The following is a 22219-nucleotide window of genomic DNA, read 5'->3' on the forward strand; positions in this document are numbered from 1 at the left end:
ACACACCTGTCTCAGTTGCTTGCGTTGCACTAGCTAACACGGTGGAGTCTAAAGGCTTCTCCGAGCGCAGCCGCCTTCCTTGTGTCTATCAGTATGTGATGCGTTTAGAGGACATCTGTAAATTGTAGCGTTGGAAAATAACCTGGGTTACATTCTACCCCTCTAAACTGCATGAGTCTCTACATGCACATCGTTCACATGATGCGCCAGCCACCACAACGGGTACATTCTCAACCTGTGGGAAACACTGTCAGTGGAGGGGGCAGTAGATTGCCCTGTAATTTTAGCATGGAACCACCTTGGAAACACGCACGCTGTGAAATTTCTGGTTTTGAAATTTCTGGTCTTTCTCACCCTCTTAAAATCTTACATTTGTATGTGTTGAATTACTTTTACAGAACTTTAAATAAAATATTTAACAGTACATGACTCAGACAGTAAACAGACAATACAACAAATCATGTAATAAACTATACAAACAAGCTATGGAGGACAAACTATAAGATGGAGGAACATTATTTTTAATATGTTAGATGCTCTATGGTGTTTAAAGCAGATTATACTGTACATTGTACATATAATATGTCTTGTGCATGTGAACTACAGTCTACGCAGTAAAGTGAGGGGAGTAGATAAAGATCAAGAGCAGTAGTCTATCCAGAACTAGCCATTAGGCAGATCTGGCAACCTGCAAGAAGTCACAGTTCATGTTTTCTGCAATCTTAATATAATCTTAATGAAAGATTAATAGGAAGGTACTAAAGGATGGATATAAGGAAACAGGATGGATATAAAGAAACTGACTGACAGTGTAGCTTTTCCCTTTATCAATTTACTACACCAGCTTCCACCCCACTTATGGATTGTTTGGGATAAACACCACTGTTTACTAATTTCTTACTGACAGCATTTCTGCACATTATCTTTCAACCCAATTTTGAGTATTTTTTGAAAACAGCAGGCCTCAATTGGGCATAGGCCTTTGCCATGCTCCCTTTAAACTCACCTATTGTGTTTTCTTGTCTTGTACATGGAATTTACATATTTTCACCTTTAATTTTAAATGATGCCATCCAACTCATAAGTTAAAACAGAGGTTAGTTTATGAAGTTAAAATAAAGTGTTAACAAAGAAATATCCAACATTAGTATTGTTCATCCAAACTGTACATTTATGTTCAAGAGTATCAGTGTAGCTTTACCAAGTTAGTATTGTGCAGGTTCACTCAGATTGTGTTCAACTATGAAATGGCTGATTAAAAAGGGCAACCCAAATGGCAGACTTTATAATAGGCATGTTCCACATATAATGCAGAGACAGGGCTCCACATTAAAGAATATTACATTTCCAGATTTAATAAACACAAACAGTAGAAGTTTACTTTTATTTATAGGTTTACATCAGTAACTTTAAAAGTATTCTCTGAAGATATGCCTTTCTAAGGTGCCCTCAGATCTAGCAAATGACACTGCCTGTACCACTTTGCAGTCTCCCAGAAGTGAAGTGATGATAAGATTGATCATTTTTATGCAGTAGTGCAGTCATTGTATGACTTCAAGGCCTCAAGGCGTGCCTGGCCGCTGGGTGAGAGAATCTTTTGGAGAAGCGTGTTTATAACCTTCCATTATTTTTAAATCCTGTGATCTCAAAGGCTATTTTTGGGGAGTGTAAATTGTTTGGTGTAAGGGATCACCATGTTTAAGGCGTTGATGACCTTTAGTCTGTCATAGTAAAGATCCTTTGGGGTTGATCCACTGAGGTGACGATAATGAGTTAATAAATTCTTATATGGCAGACAAAAGGTCATCAACACCTTAAACATGGTGATCCCTCACACCAAACAATTTACACTCCCCAAACCAACTCATTCTGAGGTCCAGTGGCAGGGCTAGGTCAGTGTACCATTACTGGCTAAAAGCAGCTTTTATTCCACTGTCTGGCTAGGTCTATATCTCTATAACAGTACTGATTTTGTTGTTTGGAAACAGGCTAAAGGTCAGTTGATGTAAACAGCATGTGTGGAGTGGGGAGGGATGGGGTGGGAGGAACACCGAGTCTGAGCTAGGTTACTCTGGGTAGCTCGGTACAGGTTGACAAATTACGTTGGGTTCGTTAAGCCCACACACTCCCAGGCCTCACACGCTCAATTCTCAGAATGGTTTCAGGAACCAGCTTCTCTGAATATTAATGCAGACATGGTAAGATACATTACCTCCCTCTTCTTTGAAACACTGGGGATTGCCATGAAGGATTTATCTGCAAGCGAGGAACAGGTGAAAAGGGCGATTCTTCCCTTGCACTGTGGTATAGATGCAGTGTTTGTGCTTATGGTGTTCACCATTCAGATAGCAGCTCAAATGCTTAAGGCCCTGCATATCTGAATCTACCTGATTGTGTCCTGATGTCATTTCGTCCCACCATCAGGTGTGTCTAGACATCCAATTTATCTATAAACCAGACTCCATCAATACGCAGCAAGCCTGAGGGATCATTCTGTGTGTAGCCAAGCTTATTAAAGTACAGATTTAGGATACATCACATCCATGGTAGTGTCCTGTTGTTTGTGGCCTCTGTCTGGGATGGTATCTATATTGAGTAATCGACTGCAGTCATGAGTCTGCTCCTGAGGTCTGCTGAGGGCTCAAGGGGTCAACTTTCCCCATTCCCCATAATATCCTAAATGTGGTCGTTTAAAACCTGCAGAGAAAATGCTCTCAACTATTGTGCAGTTGCCCAGTTGACTTTTATCATGAAAATACATGATGACACTGCTGCAATAAAATTACTCAGGAAAGACCAACATCATTATTAACATTTTCTTGGACAAAATGCCAAAGTTCACATGGTGTAGTTTGATGTTTTTGTTAAATGAATGTCAGTGACATTCGTTTTTTAAAGTGAAGCACTCTGATAAAATGTTTTGTTTGTTGTTAAGTTATATGTTAAAAGAGCTTAGATATTTTTATCATTTTAATGATTTAGTGGTGCCCAAGAGGCTTAGTGTTTTACTGTTTTAAAATAAATAGATATTGGATTAAATTTACCATAATGGTTCAATATCACCAAATACTTTATACAAATAATGATAAAATTAGGCCATGATTGAATGAAGAGACATGCTTGTGACTGAGTAACTGTTGGTGTCCTTTTCACTACAAGGTGAGAGAAGGTGCAGAAAGAATCCCGTTTTCATAATAAAATGTTATCCCTTTATAACCCTAGAAGACACTGCTGATGCAGGATTGTTTTACTGTAGTTTCTGATTTTATATCATTGTCATTCAGTCCTGGTACATGAAGAGTATAGGGATCCTTTTCAGGACCACTTTCACGCTTGTGCCTTGTAGTTTTGGAAAAGTTAATCCAAACCAGGCAGGCTCTCACAGAAGGTCTCCCCATTCCAATTTCTAAGCTTGGAGCCCTGGGCAGTTGTGGCTAATTTTAATGCATTAGCCCACATCTGTTCAACGTCAGAATCAACCGTTATCACCCCATGCATAATGGTACATCAATCATAGGTGGAAATCCTTCAGCGCTGCAGGTTAAAACAAACAGGCAACACCCTTGCCACCGTTACCATAATGTGATTCATGGGGGTGAGCGGAGGGGGGCGTGCACAGTCACTTTACAGTGAACGGCTGCCTGTAATTTAGCAGTGCACTGTAGATTGGAGGAGGGAGATCAGCGATGAATGCTGTGTCTGTGTTCAGCTGGTTGTTTTATGATTTGGGCCTCGCAGTCATAAATCATGCTGGAGTGATGCCTGTGGGCTTGTCACAGATGTTACTGCACTCGCTGCTAAATTAATGGGCTGGTTTCAAAGCAAAAGGCAGCTGAGGAAGAGGAAGAAAAATGGAATAGGCTTAAAGAAAGGAAGCAAAAAAATTGCCAACCTGTTTGCCTGGGCACCTGGATATTCCATTCATCTACCTGAGTCATTAGTTCATTTGATAAAGGACTCAAGCTGTCTGGATGGTAGAATGTAGCATGTTTTATACCTGTGCGGTGATGTAATTGAATTTGTGTCAAAACTGAATTCGAGCATAATTCAATATAAATACCATTATACAATTAAACATTAGGGTTTAATTTAGAATTTAGTTTTAAAAAGATACATGCCTGTTTTTTTGTACCTTCAGATCACGTTGTGATATTCTACCAAATCATTTACCCCCATAGAATACTTACCCCCATAAACAATAACATTGTAACAAAAATACATTTTTTTAGTAAATCACAACACTCAGTTTTTTTTAACTAAATGATGTAAGATAAAAATCCTTATGCAATTCACATTAAAAGTGCCCAAATACAATTATTGCACCACAAAAAGTAAAAAAGATTATTTCATAAATATTCATGTTGTACTTATTAGAAGAAAAAAAAAAATATTTACTTGACACAAATGTCTTTATAAGATGCATATTCTATTATAACCATCTGTTTTAAACCCTGTGTAATCTGCAGTGTGTCACTCTCCTAGATGGTGATGCAGACTATTACTTCTTATGGTGATGCTGTCACAATCAGCTATCAGTCTCAGCCTCTGCAAATATTTTCACTGTCACATTAAACCACCTAATTACATTTACCATTGCCATCGTCTTCTGAATCCTCACTGTATCTCCTATAACAGGAGTAAAAAATGGAAAAATTCATTCATGACAACAGAAAATAAATTGATAGCCATTCTGGAATAAGTCTTTAGAAGAAAAATGCAATGTTTGTTTCCAGCATGGACCACTGGTTATACAGTTAAAAACATGCACAGTAGATATGCACCATGAACCATGAGAAAGATTTTGCATTTATTTATTTATTTCCTTATGTGTGTTTTTAGTTCATATACTTCTACTAGCAAAGTCAGTGCTATTGACTCTTCAATTGTCAGGTGGGCAGTTAATGTCGCTGCTCTGTGGTCTGCCAATCAACATCTCGCGTTGAGTCTTTTGTCCACCGAGGAAATTGATTGTGCAGAACTGAGTGCCCTCCATACATAATCACAAGGCAGGCTGCACAGCTGAGACAGAGGGGCTCCATCCCATTGAGTGCTTTCATAAAAGGCAAAAAAAGAACCACTCCACCACAGAGCACATTCTGCCACAAGTGCAATACATATATACAAAAAACAGTACAAACAAACAGAAAGGCAGTATGGTCAAATGAAATCATTCCTCAAAGGGCGACATTTCAATGAAGCTGATTTGCTGATGCCGCAGCCTGCTCTGGCACCTGTGCGTTTTTCTTTTCTTTTTTTTTTTGTTGATGTTCTTGATGCCTCAAATCTCTCACTTCAAGCGTAGGAAGTTTGAACTCCATCATTGTGTCAAACCTACTCTGCACACTGACTAGAGAAAGAGAGAGAAATAAATAAATAGATAGATAGATAAATAAATAAGTAAATCAGGGCTCCATTCACTGCATGAATTATGCTAAATGATACAACAGTTCAGTGAAGCATACCAAACCTGATGAGATGAATTTAATTAATATGGTATACCTGGAGTATATTTTCAGTATTTACCTTGAGCTTCAGCTTTGAATTCTCATGAATGCAAATGTGAATTTACCACAGTTGACTGAAGGATTTATGCCAGAAGAACTCAAGCGTGACATTTTAAAGTAATTACTCTGGACCTTCCTGCACTCTGAACTGTTATCTGGACTGGTCAATGCATCTGTATGTAGCAGCATGCTTCTCTAGACTACACTGACATATAGATGTTTGAATGAAGGGTTTTAATAGCAAACTGCTCCTTGGCTTCATGCAGTGGTGGTTTAGAAAATCTCTGCTCCTTGCAGACAACTCCCCTTTCCACATTGTCAACATCCCGTACCTTAGCAATATTTCAGTATCGTACATAGCTTTAAAGATATTCAGTCACTTATTCATTTACTTCACTTATTCTGAGCCATAAAAATAGATTTCTGAGCCCACTGTTTTGGAACGAAGAAGAACCATCAGCATTGTCACATTATGCCAGTTGTCGAAGGACAAGGAAGAGGTTTCCTGCTATTCTGTTTCCAAATAGTCTCTTTGTCTCTCACTCTCATTGTCATTCTCCCTTTCTCAAGTGTTCTATCTCTCCCTCTCTTTATCTCTCTCACTTCCTCCCTCTCTCTCCCGCTCTCATTCTCATTATGAAAGACAGGAGAGTTGCTACAGTGTGTCAGGCCAGTTCTCCCTGGCTTTTTAGACTATTGTCTTATGTGAGCATTCTCCCACTGAGATCACGTTTTAATGTCACCTTCAAAAACCTAGTAATTACTCATTACTCTTCCTTGTAAGTGGTGTTCCAATTATTATTTTCTATTGCTTTGAAGATCCTTTATACTACACTCAGCAAAGAGACTGTATGGAAGAAAATTTCATCCTCAGCTGCTGTTGAAATGGGTCATGGCAGAGGGATTAATAATCACTTTGAACTGTTGCACAGTGTGGGAAAAGGACAAGCTTCCATTGATGCAAGCTGTTGGAAAACTGGTAGCATTTTACTTGCTGAATTTCAATGTGGACCTTTGAACGCAACGTACACAAGTTTCTCTTGCTCTGAGACTCATGATGATCAGAAAAGTAAGCTCTCCTGTAAGAATGAATTTCATGTTTTGGCTCATGTATGGGACACCACAAATACAGTGCATGCAGTGCATATTGCTGTACTGCAACCACTTAGACTTGCTTTTTAGTTGTTGTTGTTTTTGTCTGTTGGTCAGATATTTTGTGGTCAGTGCATGGTCAGTTTATACTGAGCTCATTAGGAATAGCTCTAACACTGAAGTGTAATCATGGCGGTAGAGGGTGGACTGGAAAAGAGATGGAGTGTGTGGGGAAATGAGTTGCCATTTCTCTCATTAATAATGCAGCAGACTTAGTGTGGATCAGGGAAGATGTGATGCTCTGGAAATTAACCTCCTTATCATAGACATCCGTGGTATCCTAATGAAATTTGAGTTCAGCCTTATGAAAAAGAAACATCATTATGAAAGACACAACAAAACACAAAGTGGTTAGGACAGTCTCCAGACGGGCAATAGGGAGAACAAAAACAGAGGGCATCATAGCCAATTATGACTCCATCGATCCCCACTGCATGCGCCTGAGTTATTACTCCCCCACAGTACCTGAGTAAATGACTCTGGGCTTTGCTGTGCGTGGCTCTTAAGTGTTGAATTAGGAGCAGCTGTAAGGAGAGGGTGCACTGCACAAAGGTTCCCTAAATGACTGCTTGCTCTGCATTGATCCTCCATAATGCCTCTGTGTCATGTGGGAGATGAAAGAGTAAAGGCAGGGATTAAAGCAGGCCCTCACGAGTCTTGTCACACTGCTGGCCACATCCCCGTTTCTCAGCAAGGCTGGCAATGAAGGAATCCTTTTATCTGCACATGCACACTCGCACACATGCTCACTCAGCCTCCCAAGGCCAGGGCAATGTCAGCCAGACCTTGGTGTCTCCAGCAGAGGCAGCCCCATGGTCTTGCACATACACCTGTCAGCTAATGGAGCCGACAGGAGCACTGGCTGAGCCTTGCACTCTGAGCAGCCCAGATCCGGAGTGCTTTGGGAAAGTCGCCCAGATCATTATGGGGCCGCAGCAGGTTGAAAACTTGTTTCGGACGTGCGAGGAATGTGTGGAGAGGCCTGTGAGCTTCGAGCACATGACAGCAAAAGACAAATTGCAGCTTCAGTAGATCACATTAGCTTGATAAAGAGCGGTGGCCAGCTTCGCTGAAAGCATGGAATTATTTATCGCACGTTCCAGTCCGTTCTCATTCTGGGACACCTTTGTGCAGGTGCACTGAGAAGTCAGTCTGTTGGCAATGCATTACTCAACAGCTTTATCTTTACACAGCAGCAGTCTCCTCCATGATGGGCAATATTTCAATCCCACATCACTCCTGCAAACGCGACAAGGCATCGGAATTGACAAGATTGCTTCCATGCTTGGAGTGGGCGGAGCTTTAATGATGTATTGATTGCCCGGTGCCCTTCATGTGGACACTCAGGACAGGGCCTCGCTGAGGTGCGCCTGTACCAAGGGCTACATAAGGCAGCTTTGTTGATAAGGCTGTGTCGTTATTAGTGTGACAAATGCTCTACGATGTGTGCACTTGTTGACAGATGTGGCATTCCAGGTTGCCTAAATAGTGTTTGTGGTTTAAATCCCTTCAGTAATCTTAGCCTTACGCTTTTTTCTGAGCTCACAGAATGCTACTGGCTACACAGGGGTCAGCACCAGCTGTGGGTAGAGTCCAGGCACTTTGCCAGCAGATGGATACAGCCTAGTCTTAGGAAAATAAAATGACCCTTTAATCACCCTTTTATTACAACTCTACAACAGAAAAACAGGTCTTCATTCATGGAACAAGACCTAGGGTTCCTTAACCATTACAAATTAGTGTGCATTTTTACTGTAACAGTATATAACTTAACAGTGGCACAATACAATTATTTTGCATTCAAGTACTGTATTAATCTTAGACACTGTTAATGGTTAATTGTTAGCAACAGTTAATAGTGCATGACTGTGGAATTGTAGAAAAAAAAAGAATAGTGTAACATTGAAGTATCTATTTAAATTGTACAGCAGAGACACAGTTTTAAACATATCTATATCAGCTTGTTGATCACCTGAAGTCCATGCTAATTTTTATGTGTTTCAAATTTGTACCTTTAGACACAAAGAGAATATCTTAGAATTCCTTGTCTTCTGTGCTGGTGGGAGGATTGTTCCACTGCAGCCATGGACAGGTGTTTCCCTGACAGAGTGAGATTTAACTGTCTGTTTAGAGGAATTACATCCAAAGTGCTGCTTTTGGAAATCATTACTGTTTCTCTCCAAAATGAAGTGGCAAGTGGCACTAGGACAGCTCAATGGAGATCTGGGAATTACACTGGGCTGGCTAGCCCCCAAACAACACTTTGTTACTGGTGAAACATACCTCTGGGTCAGTACCCCGCAGGGAGTCCTGGCTTCACACACTGCATTCCGTTAAAAGAAGCAAAGGGACGAGGTGTGTAGTGGCACTTAATGAATCTTGCAGATCAATAATAGCAACACTCCTTCCGCATCATATCACTGCGCAGCGTAACAAAGTACTGCACTTCACCAGAGAAATATTACACCTCAGCAGAGCAGGCGAGCCCCTGGGTTTGCTTCACACAGGCTGACAGCCCTTAGAACCACTGTGGGGGGTGGAGTGTGTGCACAGGCAGTCAGGGCTATCCCAGTGGCTCTGCTGGGATGAGGTCACTAGAGCAAGAAGCGAGAAATGGACGACAGAATGCTTGCTAGCAAGAGAGAGGGAGTGTGGGAGTGTGAGAGAGTGTGTGTGTGTGTGTGTGTGTGTGTGTGTGTGTGTGTGTGTGTGTGTGTGCGTGTGTGTCACAGAGGGGTCCACTTGGAATGATAACCATAGAGACTGGTGCTGCCAAGTTCCCAGTATGGAAGACCAACAAGAGAGAGCACGCCAAGTCGCTAATCAAAGCAGGCAGACAGGGCGCTGGAGCTCGAAGCCCACAGACCTTTGGCAGTGCAGCCAGATGGCTACGGAAGTCCTCTCTCCACTCCGCCGCACGAGCGGCCTCCACTCAGAAAGCAGCGTAAAAGAGCTTGTGCACAAAATGCACGGATGCGAATGCAGAAATCACACTGCAATTTAAGAACTCTCAGCCCACGTACAATCAGCTGTCCTCAATGAATGGGTTATTTCTGCCTTTTTGCCCAGATGCTGGTAAACAGATGCATGGTTAAGGCAAACATTTGGCTTCCTGATTGGCCTGGAGGGGGATGATGGTCTGTGATGCTGTATGGGGTCTATAAATGGGCAAAATGGTGAAGTTAGGCATGCTTTACATATTTGTTATTTATATTTTTCTATTCAACATCAATTTTCTCATGTATCTCTCTGTGTGTTTGCATATGTGTATGTGCATGTGTGCCTGTGTGTGTCTTTGAGCGTGTGTCTTTATTGACAGTCATCCATCCCATCACAAAACAAACTGACAATGACATGCAATGACATGAACCATTATCTGTTAAAACTAATTATACAAGCAGGAAAAGCTATTAAGGGACATCAAGACACCTTCACTTTTGTTGTCAGAGGCTAGCCAACACCTCTGATTTATTGCTTAGAGGCATTGCTATGGGCAACAAAACACTTAAAATCTCTGTTAGTCTCATGTGGAAGGTCAGTTTTAAAGTGAAGCACATGAACAATTTGCCATATATATCCCTAGTGACTGCTACAACCGCTGTTAGGCATCAGAGCAGAAATTCCACACAGTAATTCCCTCTCATCTCTGCATATGTAGCAGCTGATAAAAGCCCACTGGCCTGAAGAGTAGTATGCTTCCTGCAGTAAATCAAAACAGTGCAGCTAAAACCTCCCAATGAACAAACAGAATAAAAGACCTCATATTTTCTGAGAAAGGCATGCAGAGGAAATCAAGAGGGACCATTTCTTATACCAAGTGTGCATTTGTTATTCATAACCATTCTTATTTGTTTTAACTGATGGCAGTAATTGCCATTCATGGTGTATTGCATATGATAAATATCCTGTCTGAAATCAGAAAGAGAGAATGAAAAAGAAACTTAAAATATAAAAAAATACCATGCCATAAAGGAAACACGTGATTGATTTCACAGTGTCAAATTTTGTTCCATAAATTGGGCAGACATGTTTGCCTTCCTATAAAATCCCCTCACCATGCTGTCTATATCGCTCTGCTGAATCTTGATCATGATTGGATGACCACAGCTTTGTGTCAAAATGTGTCAGTGGAAGCAGAGGATGCATGTCTAGTTCACGATGACAAGGCTCAAATGGTAACTCTGCCTTATTACTCTACATTAGATATCCATATTATTACATTATTACTCTATGTTAATACTCTAGAATGTTTATGGTATTACTGCTTGTATGGAAAACATGTATATGCTATTTTTAAGCCAACAATGCAGTGAAAAATATATAGTACAATAATAATCACTGCAAAGTCACAAGCTGCTTTCAAGAACTTTGGAGGATGTAGATAAGACTGTTTGGATTTAATCTTAGATTAAAAATGCACCTGCTTGAATTCTCAATGCACATTGTGTCAACCAAAAAAGTGTGCAAGTGTTTTCTTTTTCCAAGGAGTAGTTATGGTAATGACGATGCATTCAGAGGAAACTCAAAGGACAGTGCAGACATGGAGCATTCATTCAGCACAAAAAGGTGCCCATGGGCATCCATAACAGGCTATGCCATATTTTATGATGCATGTGTTCCTAAATAAGAGTGAAATAAGAATGAATATTGCATGGAGGGGTTTGTGTGTGTGTGTGTGGGGGGGGGGGGGGGGGGGGGGTTACAAAACCTTACTCTTTGTCCTAGCTCTATGTCCCTGACACCAACTACATTCACAACACAGGTCTAGGTCCTTGACACTAGCTATATTCACATAACAGGTCTAAGTTCCTGACACTAGCTACATTCACATCACAGGTCTCGGTCCCTGGCCCGAGCTACATTTTTATTTCAGGTCTAATCCCTGACAGTAGCTACATTCACATCACAAATGTTTTTATGTGTTTTTAGTGACCCCTTTTAGACACCAATGTGATCTGACCTCTGTCCTGAAAGGACCAATATGCAAAATCTTTAGTTTTGTTTGACATGGATGCAAATTCTACTTATTCCATTGAATGGGGTTCCATTGTAATAGCGACAAGTGCTTCAGACAGTATAGGGACTGTGGGAGGTCTTAAACTGACTACTTAAGATATAAAAATTTGTCTTAAAAAATATTCTCTGCTCAGAAATTTTCTTTGCTAGTAGCCAAAACAAACAAAATCTGTTAATCTCCACATGTGCACGCAAAGATCCGCAGGTCATTTAGCATGATCAAACAAGCTGTGTAATATCATACATTACGTCAGCCTGGGGGAAGGCACAATGCAGAGAAGAAATCTGAGCTCATTGACTGCTAATCAAAGCAGCACACTGAGACGGGCGATCCATGCACACGGAACAGTGAGTGCTGCCCGTCAGCACCTCCAGCCAAACACAGCTGTCCTGCCCACTCCTAGTCAGGTTGTCTATTTTTATCGTATCATCTCCCACTGCATGTCTGAGTCTCGGGCTCCTATTTCCAATTATCGATGTTAAATTGACTGGTGGCGCGGCATTGCCGGTGGGAGAGCTGGGTGTTTCTTGGCGTGAGTGTAGAGTGCGAGGGACATGGCTGCTGTGTATGCCACACATTTAGTGCATGTCACACTCTCTGCGTAAGACAGTGTGAAATGACTCCAAAAAGAATAAACTGCACATTGCAAGATGAATTCCTATTTCTTATGCCAGGGCAGAACATAGGCCTACAACGGGGGGTGGGGTTAACTGATGTTAATGATTTTTACATACTCTGAGGAGAGCTATAGTTGTGTTTTAAAGAACAGTGCAAAGTATCCATTGAGACAGCATTTGGGATTTAGATACACTTCTTGGAAGACCTTGGTCAACTTCGGCCCCGAAGTCTAAGAATAGCCCCAGTCATAGAGAAAGACAAGCTTTCAAATACTCCATAATAAATCACAATTGCAGTGCAGAACTCGTTGACCTTGATTATATCACTGTTTCTTATTACAATGTTTATGGCAGCAGAGCCTCCATTTAGAGCACTTTGCTTAACAGTGTCATGGTTGTTCACAGTGCTGCCCTTATTGTTGTTGTTGGTTTGTTAGATTTGGTGCCTGGTGCTCCACCAGGCAAAAACATGTGCTAATATGTCTGGGTGATAGTTGGCTGCAGGGTGGAACAATCATTTTCTGGTCAGACTTAAAGGGGATTTTATTAGAGGGGCAAGAAAGAAGGGAAGAGGCAGAGTGCAATGGGATTTATGTCCAGTGGAGGGTGTAGGAACCAGACTGCAGGCCACAGCGATTACAGTAAATCTGTCTGCAGTCAGGGGACCAGTGATCCACACACCCCCTCCCCCGTCACAGCTGAACATTTCACTCATACCAGTGAAATAAGAAATATTCAGTCTGAAGCCAATTGCAATGCTCAGCAGTTCATGTAAGCACATCTTCAGAGCTTAATTGATTCACCTGCAATACTTGGATAAAGGTGCATTTGACAGATCAAGTTAATTATATAGCACTTTTTTTTTTGTCAAATACTTATTGACAAAACATTTCTCATTAAAAAAAAAAAAACCCTAGCAGGATGAACAATATCCTTGTGGTCTATTTTCATGCTTGTAATTTACAGAGAAATAACACCATTTGGTAGTTTGAATTGATTATTCCTGTCACATTTTGTGAGTTTTGCACAATCCTACCAAAAATTGCTTTATACTTTAAAACGTTTAAAAGACTCAAACAGCCTAAGTGATCAGTATGATTGGTTATTTACATGTTTTGCATACTTTATTGGTTTCATTTTTACTGACATTGGTATTGCTACTCTGTTTCCCTGAATGATATTGGATTGAGATGGGGAGTTATTGCTACAGTGTGAAATGGGAAAGACTGGAGCAAAGTGAGTGCAAATAAACTTCTTGTTTCTTTTCTATATTGGAGCCCCTTTAAACAATTAATAGCCTAATTTACACTTACAGCATTTAGCTGACGCTTTTATCCAAAGCAACTTACAATTATGACTGAGTACAGCTTGAGCAATTGAGGGTTAAGGGCCTTGCTCAGGGGCCCAATAGTGGCAACTTGGCAGAGGTGAACCAGCAAGTGTCTGATTACAAGTTAAGTACCTTAACCACTGTGCTACCACTGCATTGTTTTTGTTTGCAATCAAATGGGAACACCAAAACTTCACTTTCTGTGATGTTCTAATGCTTTAAAGGAAAACAGCGGATCCCTGGAAGCTTAGATTAATCTGAATCAATGTCTGATCCTGTTTTATTTCAACATCTTAAGTATACCTGACTTTCTCCTTAAGAGCCGAAAGGATAAGTTTAATATCTCCTCCAGGTAACTACTGCTTAAGCCTTTTCACATGGCCAGTGGAGTCTTTCATAAAGCCTAGTCATTCACCTAACAAACAAACACACACACACAGAAAGGAAAACAGAGAGAAATAGCACAATGAAGGTGCACTACTAGAAATAGCTGCACCATGAAGATGATGTGCCACCTTGTGGTAGTGTAAAACGTAGAAATTGTTTTATTACTTTAATTCAACAATTTTAATATTTCTGGAGGCCAAAGTCTTGACAAAGTCTAGATTCCATAATAACATTCCATAATACTTTCAATGGTGATATTGTCTCTTTACTGTTGAAATAACCAATCAGTTATAATATGGGAATTACTTTTTACATGGCATATGCAGGCATATTAACAGAGTTGCATTTATCTCTAACCAAGCTGTTTAACTTATGGTTATTATTGAGGGGAAAGGGCACAGTGCTCTTCTGTCCTGTATAAGTCCAGTTTGGCTGGGTTGACCCTCTCAGAGGGCCCTCTCACTGTGGTTAATGGGCACTGCTGGGCTCAGTGAAACAGAACTAAGACTTTATTTACAGATCCCCCAGGTAACACAGCACCAAGGCCAAAGCACAGGGGAGAGAGATGAGCTAGTACTGTTCAAGGCATTGGCAAAGACTTGCCTGTGCTCTAAATCTTCAGCACAGTACAGCTCATTAACCTCCAGGCTCCCGTATATATTCATATTAAATTGAGTGGTCTACTTTAGGTTGAAAGATGCATGCACCCATTTCAGTGAAAAGCTGAACTTCCCTGTGTAGAGAAGCAGTGAAGGGACTTAACTCTAGGATCTCATTATACTTTGTTGACTCCCACCTGTTAAGAATAAACACTGAAGAGTAATGAGGCTAATACCTTGAGGTTTTTTTTTTGTGTGTGTGTGTGTGTGTGTGTGTGTGTGCATGTGCCCATGTGTGTGGCAACAGACATATGCTTGTTCCCTCACTTCCAATATTTTATTCTCTTAGCTAATCGCTTTTGCCTCACATCCATTCCACAAACATAGCATATCTGTCATTACAGTGATTACGTAAGGCAGCATATGAAAGCTCTTCCAGATGAGTGTCGAACACCCCAGTGGAACTTTCCACACTGACACCTGCTCCTGGAACAGTGTGCCAGCATGCTGTGGCGGAGGTGCCTGCTAGCCTGCCTGAGGAAGATAAGCTCTTCCATTTGCACAGCCATGGGAGTCTGTTTACACGGGCAGACACACACACACACACACACTCCCATGCACACTAATAAACATATACACTAGCAAGGGTGCAGACAAACTTCTAAGCTTCACACACAGATACACACACTGGTAAACGCATTGATCCTCAAACAATAGGTAAGTGGAAAGGCGGGGAGGAATGTGCATGCCTATGGCTTTTCAACAACTCAACAATAATTCCATCAGTTATAAACAGCATGCATCCCAAACATCAGCAATTTTGATATTTTGTTCTTTGGTCCACTGCACAGCACACCAATCTCGGAACAACCTCATAGCTTCATATTTGGGACATTCTCTGGACTTGAATCTCACCAGCAATAGCTACCACTCCAGCTGGTGTGGGTAATGTTGGTGTGTATCTGTGTCCTCCAAGAAATGAGGTTTGCATGCAGACTTAACACACGTAAGCTGGTAGCAAGATGCAGTTGATGCACAGCACATCCAGGCAGGGGAAATAATTTACTTCTGCACCTTAATGTACCTGGCAGTGGGGCACTGAGTTCCACAGAATGGGGAGTTAGTAGAGAGTGGCTTTTTTAAAGCTTAATAGCAAGTCTCTTTCTTCAAAAGACTTCCTACCCTGCCTGACAAATATCCAGCCTTTACTTCAGTAATAAATAGCCATTATTCTGCCATAATGACTGACTAACAGCCATTTAATGGCAATCAGAATGGCTTCTACATCACCATATTTATGTGAAAAGGGATTTAATATTCTACTGGATGTGACAGTTTATCACTTCATTTTTCGATTCATTCAAGCGGGCTAGCAAAGTGATAATAGGCTGAATCCATTAAGAGCACGTTAGCCAGAGATAAGCTCTTAAAAGTTCCTGAGAACAGAACTCATTTGGAGGATGAGTGTATGATCCAGCTGAGAACTCAAGATGCTTCACGCAAGGAAAGCATGATGATCATACACTGTCTTCTCACCACCCTGAAATTAGATGTTTCTCTCCAGGAGATGAGAACATCGTGAAGAAGATTTTGCACCAGGGCTGAAGTGCAGAAGAGAAAACAGCTTTGTCAGGTTGGTAGAGATTGCAATTATGTGGGCATGGAGATGCCGGCCAACCTGACACCACCTAAAAATCCTGAACACATTTTCTTTCCTCCTGCACTGCAAGTGTGAAGCTTCTGATCATCTCTCCAGGATCCCATTAACCTCCTGAGTCACCACATCCTCAAATGAGCATGTGGGTCTCTGGAGATTAGAAAAATATACCACTCCATCACACTTATTATTTATTTAATTATTATGACACCTCTGCCTTATCCAGGGTGATGTAGACTACTGGGTCCATGTGCTCGCCATTGGCCTCAAACTCGCCACCATTCCCAATCATTTCCAGTGTCGCTGTCAATCATGCGATGCTTGGCCTGCCCAGTGGTGGAACTGCCACAATGGGATATGCTCAGTGACAGCTGATGGGCCTGCTGTGTGGGAGGAATAGCTGGAGCATTTTGGAGACTGTTGGCTGTGGTAAGCAGATGCAGGGCTTTTTTTTTTTTTGCTTAAAAAGAGCAATGAAGCAAATGTAGCAAATTAAAACAATGAAGATTTTGCACCTACAATAAGATGGAGAGAGAGGGAGTTGGAGCTGAGAGACAGACATGGGGAGAGAGAGGAGAGCAAGGACACTATGCTGAGAATGTGGTAAGATGAAGAGTCAGTTGCGGTTTCAGCTCTGATGTGTAATAAGACTTCACCAGTTGATGAGTCCCATGAGGTCGGTTTGTGCCAGCGGTGTGATGCTGCCATTCAAAATGAGGGCAGAATGGTGAATGAGTCAGCAACCTGTTTAAAAACATGCCAAATAAAACATGTATATCATGTATTTTAGACAGAGTTTCATAAACAACATATTGGGCATATCCTTTTAGGAATGCTGTGCACAAAACAGATTTAGTCCATTCCATACTGCACATGAGAAGACAGTATGAAACTAGCTCTGGTTTAATTCCAATAACCCCTCCACCAGCTTGCTGTATAGAAATAAAAGGTATTTTAAAAAACTCTTCATCATGTTCACGTTCTTCATGTATCACTCATTTCTATTCTCATCTGGGCTTTCTTGTTCGGCCTGTCCAGCGTGTTGAGTCGTTGCCTTGCCTCAGCTCACGCCGGGTGCTCGCTGCCCCCCACTCACTGCATGCAGTCCATCGTCGTACTTGTAAACAGCCTGGCACCGCACAACGTGATTTTGTCAGGGTGTTATAAATCACACACCACTGCCACCCACACTTGCGCACACTTCCTGTAATGAATCGAATCATACTGGCAATGGTGGCTATCTGGACAGGAACCATGGTAGTTCATGAGGATCTGAGGGAGTCCTAGTCCTGATACAGGAAGATTAGCAAATCAGTGGTTCTCACCAGGTGGTTCAGCAGCATGAGATGGCCGCAAGCTGTTTCTTCAAGTTTCATGAGGTCTTGAAAAAAAAACAGGAAAATTTTGTTCTCGACATGCTTCAGGATATGTTAAGTTTGTGCAGCAGCCCAGCTACTTTGATATGGATCTGACATGACACCGAAGTAGATTATGGGGGTTATTTTCATGACATGACCAGACCATTGGGGAGGAAAGCAGTGGGGGCATTCATTATGTGTCAATTCTATGCCAAGTTCAATACACAAAGCTATATCAAAAGGCAAAGTGTCAGTGTCTTCGCTAGAGTGGAAAGAGTAAATGTATACTCACAAAACTGCCAGATCTTTTAAACAAGCAGGAATCTCATTACTGGAAATGATACAAGTTTTGGAATTTGACCTTACATGCGCATTCAGTTCCCACTGCAGAAAGGGTTTTAAGTTCTGCAGTAGTGTTTAAACAATGAGTGCTGTCATGTTGTTCCTTTATTATCATCCACTGCAATCTAACAATACTTGTCCAAAAGGCTGAAAAAGAATAAACCATTGCTCTATGGCTGTCAGCCTGCAGACAGTCTGTGTTTAACACTGCAAGCATGTTAGTCAAAATGCAACTACTCCACTCCTGCACAAGCGTTGTCTGCTCTGATCCTGGTAAACTCTGGACTGATTCTGGGTGGCCAGCAGCTGCACTCCCTGTTCGATGGGCAAACATCTCTACAGAGGTGTACAGTCTGTGGAGCCATGTTCTCATAGAGCCAAGAAGTTCCGATGGTCACTCTACAAGGGTGCCATGCCGCACAGGTATACACCACCTGCTGTGATCTGATTTTTCAGACAGAACGTGAGCTGTATCCACCAGCCCCGCCCAAAGGGACGAAGTGGGGAGCTGTGAAGAGAAGGCTGGAGGGCCTGTCAAATACTTACTTTTTAAAAATGAGTTTTCTAGTTCAAAGGAACTGTACACGCTTTGTGTAATAAGTGCTGCATTATAATTCCATAAACCGAGACAAAAAGGGAATGCTTTTCAAGAGAGAGGATTATTGGGGCTAGGCCACTGAAATGTAATATGCAAAAATCAATATAGCCCGACAAAACATGACTTCAAATCAAAAGAATTCCAAGGTGCACTTACTTAGAAAGGTGAAAAGCAGTTGGATTGGAATAAAGAAATAAATACTTTTCAAAAGTGAGAGAGAGGGTCTTGGGTTTTTCTGACGGCACTTCATTCCGGGCATTATAATTTTATAAATGTTGTTCTGCCAGAAGACTATTTTGCATGATTTTGCACTGTTCTAAAATGTGTTTTTCCCCACCTGCAAGTCTGGTATTAAACTGCATCCCTGATCACGTTTTGGGCATCACATGTTGATGGATATAAATGCTCAAAAGACATTTAAATCAGATCTGAGGAGTACAGTTTTCTAAAGTAAAGCATGAGCAGTAGTACATTAATTTAAATAAACAAAGTTAAATGTAAATAAAATAGATTTTCAAAACTAAAGTATAACAGTTAAACATTAAAAAGGATGAATGACATTAAGAAGTGCAGAAATGTAAGATGTTTACTTTTTATTTTTGGTGTTTAAATACATTCAAAAGTATTCCGATAGGATGGACGTATATACAGCCAAAGCAATGTGGACATTTTATGTTTGTATGAACTTGTGCTATATTGAGCTATGAAACTATGGAGTCTCTTAAGGAACCCCACCCCCACCCATCACCCCCTACACTGGCAGCAATAAGAGCCTTTCCTCTTCTGGGAAGACCTATCACAAGATTTTGGAGTATCTCTGGGAATTTGTGCCTATTCAGACTAAAGAACATTTGTGAGATCAAGACAGGAAGGACATCAGACCGCTGGGCAGGCCCCAGTAGTTCACTACACCAAACAGAGGTTTCACAAACCAGTGTACGGTTGTATCTTATCACAGTGCCATGTTTAAAATCACTGAGCTCTTCAGCATGACCTATTCTACTTGCAGGGCTTGTCTATGCAGATTGCATGGTTATATGATTGACTTTACATACCTGTTAGAAATGGGTGTAGCCAGACCTCAAAAATAAAAAGGGTGTTCATGAAGGGCATTCAGTAAAAATGTCCATAGTTTTGGCCATGAAGTATAAATGGTGGAACATTTTTTTTTAAACTTCATTCTTTTTAAATGCATTAATATAAAGAATTAAAAAATAAATGAAAATGATCAAGCAATTTGTGTTTTATTATTATTAATGACTATTTGTGCTATTTTAATTTGCCATTCATTTTGTTGCTAATCCTCCTCAACTTTGATTGCAGTTGTGTTCTTACTTCAGCTCCCATGGGCACGTTTGAAAGTGTTCAAGTGGTAAACTGACATAACACAATTTTAAAGCAGAGGTGATTTTTACATGACCTGATAAAAAAAAAAAATCTACACTTTTCCTATAGCTACAGTGTTTGTATGAAATTATTTTAAATTGCTCTTTGACCACGAAAGTGTCAGGGCAGTCTCTCAGATGTTAATAAATCAATCAGCCCAGTAGGAGGTCCAAGTTGAATAAAGGGTTGCCATGACTACGTAACAATCTTTTATGTCGTTCTCTTTCAAGTGCAGTGTTATGGTGAGTATTCATATTCCGAGAAAAGAATGAGAAAATGTATGCACTTGATGAATGGTGGAAGGAGTAAGTTCTGAATGTAAAGTTTCAGTTCAACAGACACCGTCAGAAGGCAGTACTGCGACTGGCTCCTTGGAATAACGTGACTGAGGGCACACCTTTTAGTATTAGCTTTGAGAGGAACAAAGACTTACAGCCGACTGAACAAACAGATATTGAGTGAGAACGTTCCTAAAATGACTGTCTTCCTTTTCTTTACAATACTGCATTGAAAACAAAACCTAGAATGTAAATGTGAGCATTTACTGCAAGGATCAAACCGATATATTCGTTTTACACAGCGCACAAGTCTCCGGTGTGCTGGAACGCCCTCTCGCGCTGGAGTACATCTGCGTGTTAATGGCAGAGAGGGCCCACCCGCACAACAGATGGGCGGCTGCCAGGGACTCAGGTTGTCTCCTCTACAATCGACATGGCCACCTCCAGCGCGCTGACCTCGGCCGAACACGGAAGACACAGCAAGAGCTAAGAAACTATTGATCCCTCTCGTTTCTATAGCCGCACGCTGACAGCTCCGCATGCCTATTGGGCTTCTTTTGTTACGTGCTTTGTTTTATAGGTTTATTTGTTTGTATATTTATCCAGTTTTTAATTACGCCCAGACATGACCTACTGAAGTTACCTATGATGATATAAAGATGGGCTGAATGTACAGCGTGATCAAAAGGAATGTGTCCTTTTGTCATGATTTGTGTCTTCGCCTGTCACTGGTTTCAGCTGTTTCTTATACCCAGTTTTCCCGTGTCGTCGCTGGTCTATTTTTTTGATATCGTGTATCCTGTATATCGGTTAACTTTTTTTTAAGTATTCTAGGTGGGCTGTTTGTAACAGTCAGTTTCAGCAACCACCCAAATACAACGTAGCACAAACTACTAGTGCACTCTGAAATAGCCTGTATGTATTTAATTAGCTTTAAGTGTCGACAGTATGAGAATAAGTGACAATTATCATTAGTTGTAGCTCAAATGTGCTGATAGGAGGGACATTAAGCATCATTAGAAAAAAAACAAACTCTTGAATAGTTTAACTAAAGGAAAACGTTTTTAAACAAATAAAAGGCTTGCATTTTAAGTTATTGCTTTTATCATCTACCTCTAAATTAGTTATCAAAAAGAAACGCCCCTACCCATACATTACAAGTGCCTAAACTTCGCAGTTGTAAAGCGAGCGCATCTTAGACTATTAGACAGAACCACCACTAAAACACAACTAATCTATCTAGCTAACGTTAGCAAGCTACTAGCTAAAAAGTTATCTAGCTAACAGCGGACGCTAGCTAGCTCAGTTCGCTAGAACACCAAAATAGCTACACAAACAAGCTGTTATCTAGAGAAGTGGGATAAATAACAGGGTAGTGGTAGATTAGAGGTTAAGGCACTTGCTATCGGAAGGTTGCTAGTTCATGCCCCACCACTGCCAAGTTGCCACTGTTGGGTCCCTGAGCAAGGCCCTAACCCTCAATTGCTCAAGCTGTACTCAGTAACAATTGTAAGTCGTTTTGGATAAAAGCGTCAGCTAAATGCCGTAAATGTAAACTAACAGTTAACCAACACTACCGCAAACTTAGGTATCACTAACTTAGCTAGTTCACTGGTACTATAAATTTAAAAACTACCACAAAATGAACACCTTGACTAGCTAACCAGCCGTCTTAGCAAGCTACTCAACATAGTTTTCTGACCAAAGTCCTCTCAAATGGATTTTGGAGAAATTCTTATTGAATTTGAGGGCGGCTGAAATGCTCTGTTTGAAGTAACCGCATTGCTCATTGTTAATAACGTCGAATGTCCCTACTCCACTAATTTGGCTTGGAGCGATAAATGAAGCGCCCTTGGAGTATCAGATTCGAGGACGCCGATCGGCTAAATTTATGTTGCTATGTGCATATCTTGTGTCAGCAACGGTTACCAATGGGCTGTGCTGGGTGATATTTCTATCTCGACAGAGGGAATGAACCAGGAAGCTCATTTCTC

At 41.0% G+C, this 22219-nt stretch overlaps 1 long non-coding RNA gene across 1 annotated transcript; it reads left to right on the forward strand.

Moving 5' to 3' along the window:
- Positions 1-20115: 20115 nt before the first annotated feature.
- Positions 20116-22219, forward strand: LOC145659416 (uncharacterized). Its single transcript, XR_014125624.1, has 3 exons — positions 20116-20189; positions 20278-20405; positions 20528-22219. It is a non-coding gene; the product is annotated as an uncharacterized LOC145659416 (long non-coding RNA).

This window comes from Electrophorus electricus, chromosome 10 (genome assembly GCF_041902795.1).
Source record: "Electrophorus electricus isolate QZ-2024a chromosome 10, ASM4190279v1, whole genome shotgun sequence".
Classification (NCBI taxonomy): domain Eukaryota; kingdom Metazoa; phylum Chordata; class Actinopteri; order Gymnotiformes; family Gymnotidae; genus Electrophorus; species Electrophorus electricus.